The sequence below is a fragment of the Martes martes genome (assembly GCF_963455335.1).
Source record: "Martes martes genome assembly, chromosome: 6".
Lineage (NCBI taxonomy): Eukaryota > Metazoa > Chordata > Mammalia > Carnivora > Mustelidae > Martes > Martes martes.
The window spans coordinates 75,105,879-75,109,707 of record NC_137893.1 but is presented as its reverse complement, the minus strand read 5'-3'; positions in this window follow the sequence as shown (position 1 = coordinate 75,109,707).

Below are 3,829 nucleotides of genomic sequence, written 5' to 3'. Positions count from 1 at the left end.
TTAATGAAGACTTTGAATTCTTAATTTCTTTACATCTTCAGGGCTGGTAATGACTTTAGGATGGTAGCTATGAATCTGCAGATGCTATTTTGTTTTATAATTTTAAGATTTTATTTGAGAGAGAGAGCACGAGCAGGGGGAGGGGCAGAAGGAGAGGGAGAAACAGACTCCTCGCTGAACAGGGAGCCGGAATCCAAGCTGGGGTCCTGCCCCTCTGTAATGCTATTTTAAATCAACGTCTACTGCTAATTTGGTGAACATTAAAATGCGTTAAGTAATTACAGCCTCAGCGACCCTACCAATTCTAAAATTCTATCCACGTAGAGTAGTAAACTTGGGTTAGGGAGATCTGAAAGGGGGTGGTCAGAAAATAGGAGAAACCGAGTTCTGCTTCCCCTTCCATTTTTCAAATTGCTCACATGAATGAGAAAAGCATATATTAATACAATCGGATTTCTGCAGGAATTTTTACCTTCCACAACATTTGCTTCTCTTTTCTTCTAAATGGCGCCATACATTTGTTACTAGGTAGCAGACACACATCCTATAGATGCAATTTTTAAATGAACACAGAATTGACCTATTAACTTATAATAGCACAGTTTAATATATATATTATATAACATATATGATATAATATGCCAGCTTTTATTCATGGTTTAATAAAGCCAGTCTGAAAAATTCTATTCAGATTAATGGAGCAGGACAATCCGCACATCTAACTGAAAATCAAGCTAGTTCAAAGCCACATAATCTCTGAGGCTTGTAATCTTAAGAGAGATAGGTATGGGGCTATAATCTTGAACCAGAGTGGACAATGAAGCCTTGCCAGTGGGATCGTTGGCATTCTCCCTAATTTAACCTTCCAGCATGCTGCTTGAACCCAAACCCTGTCCACCTGGTTTGTAATTTGCTCACCCACTGCTGCATGTTGCTGTCAAGCTCTGTGCTTTGGTTTGCCTTTGCCCAGTATATTTAAAATGGTCACCTTGTAGAAACTTGCTTCTTGGCCACATTCTTTTTGACTGCACTGTATTAGAAAAAGCAGTTACGTTGCTCTACACAAGTATCTTCATTCACCAACCGATTTCTGCTGAGATAAGTCTCACCTGAAAACATAGTATTAACAGTGGACAGAGAAACAAGATAATTCGTGTTCGTGTCTCAAAGCTTCAAATACATTTTAGCCTCTCATTTTAAACCAGTCTTCAAAACTTTGAATTTCATCAGTTTTATAAAAACTATATTCGTGTCAGCTCTATTAATTGAAAGCGTTTTTTATTATTATTATTCACTCTAGTCTGGGAGATAAGGGACCATGACATGAGTACTCTTTCATTTCGTCATGCAGTGTGTGAAGCAGTCCCATCACCCCAGTCGTCAGTAGGTGGGTGGTCTTAGCATAGACATTTCAGTTCCTCACTGTCTAATCCCAAGAGCTGCTTGTTTCTCCCTTACTTTGCCTGTGCGAGCTCCTCCTGACTTAACGTTCCCCCAGTTCCCCTATTATGTCCCGCTGGGCTCAGTTCACATGCAGTAGTTTAAAGAGTTCCCACAAGTGCTAAAGGTATTTGCACACCATGGGCTTAACCATTTACAAAAAATCGCAAGGACTTCAGGTCAACAACATGTATACAAAATTTTATCACAACCCCCCAAAATTATATCACAACCCCAATAACCTAGAATTCCAGTGTGAATTGTGATTACAAAATAAACGGGTTTAAAAAAAAAGTAAGCAGTTCTGTAATGTAACCATTTGCCACTTTTTAAATAGTGTTGCTTGATGGTAAATAGTGTTGCTTGATGGTAAATACTCATAAATTTATGCTACAACTTTATCTGACAACTCCCATCTCATGAGGACTGTGACTCTGGTAGGTCATGGAAGCAAAGCAATCTGCCTCTTACTCTGAATTACACATCTTCTTACAAAGCTGTTCTTGAGCCACAGAGAACAAAACAAACTGCATGCTTTATTACATTTATTAATAATGTCTTGGCAAACCATGCCATTCACGGTGGTCAATGTGAAGAGGAAACACGGGAAGTCTAAGCTGCTGCTCAGTCACTGTTCACTGTTCCAGTGTTACCTGTTGGGCCCAGGAGGCGGCTGCACTTCGCTGCAGAATGGTGCATAAGGTGGTTGTGAACTTGAACCGCAACACCTGCTCTCGTTTATTATCAAATTCGAGTGCGGGCAGGTGCAGGGAAGAGGACATGGGCAGCGGGGTGAAGAAGTGATTTTCACATGAGATGTAAAAAAATGACTTCAAACCTGGTATTCGGATACAATTTCAAACCGTAATATTTGGTAATGTCTTATGGTTACTCGATAATCTCTAAGAATGGTAAAATTCTTTATTCTACACGTCTGACTTTTTAGTTCATACCATGAACTGTATGTATCAAGGCAGTCCCAAAATAAGATAATCCTAAATCCCCCACGGCAATCATCCCAGTCTCACTTTGAATATGAAGACTGGCAAACTAAGTAAAACTGCTGGGTACAGAGGCTGCTTTTCTGCACGACCTCATCAGTCATTCATCACAGAGCGCATTATCACCACCAGACTTGAGAGGAGCAGGTTGGACATTCTGTTAGAATTGACATTTTTCAAATAGAAGGGCACTGAGACTTATGTAACAGCTGGTGAAATGCCAGTCTACAAGGGAGAAACAAGGAACTGTTTTGACAAAGAACACCCCCGTCCCACCCCAGTCGTCTTCCCCGCCTGAGCTGTGCCCCCTCCATCTTCCCCTGCGGCCCTGCCTTTCCACTCTCTCCTTTTGAGTGGGGTAGTCTCTCTTCCTCACTGCAAGGAGGTAACACATTCTTTTTTGTTGAGTTCAACCCAATAATAATTTTTGGTACCACATCATAATTTAAGGATTTGTTATTCAGATCAATTCCAGGCAAGTAGCATGTATCTCCCAAGAGAAAAAAAAAATTTTTTTAAGTGATAATTTATCGATTTGGCTGGTGAATTCAATAGCTATCTTTTTCTATTGATCTTCATTGTGTTATTAAATGGTATTGATAGCACCATTACATTTTCTCTTCTTAAACCTATCACCCCAGTAAGGAGATTTAGAACTAAGTATTAACTTGGTAGGTTGATGGAAAATGGAGATAATGATGACCAGATGACCAGTGACCAGCAGTATTAAGTCTGACCCAGTAGAGGCTTCCTATTCTGAATTAATGAAAACTACAGCAGGCAAAACATCCCAAGTAAAGCTTCAGAGCCCCAGAAAATCTTCTGGTTATAAATGTTTGAATTTTTATCTGTGATTATTTTATGGGTATATGTTCATGCCAGGAGAAAAAAAAACCTCCAAAATTCGGATATGATGCAGCGGTATGTTGAAGCTAAGCAGCACGGCTCTTTTCAATGCAGAGCAGCTCTATGTACACGTGTGTTGCTTCTGAAAAGATCATGCACTTTGCTTCTGGCAGATTGGGTATCCATGGATACTGCAAAGAGTTTCCAAAGAAACACCGCCTAGATTATTCTCGCCACGCCAGACTCACAGGCCTTCACATGGAAACTGACATTTGAATTAAAGGGACAGACATCATCGCTTCACACCGAGATACTGGGCAGATTTGCATGGATTGTCTTCATTTGAAGGCAAGCGGGGTAGGTTACTTATCCAAAGAAAGGAAATGAGGGGAGGAAACCAGGTCAGTGTTCCCTACATGAGGGGCAGTGACCCCAGTAATACTCTTCTGATTACAGATTTCTTACCTGGTGATCAATGTTCCTATAAATCAAGGTCTATTTATAAATCAGACAACAGGGAAAAATTACAGAGGAAGACAAGT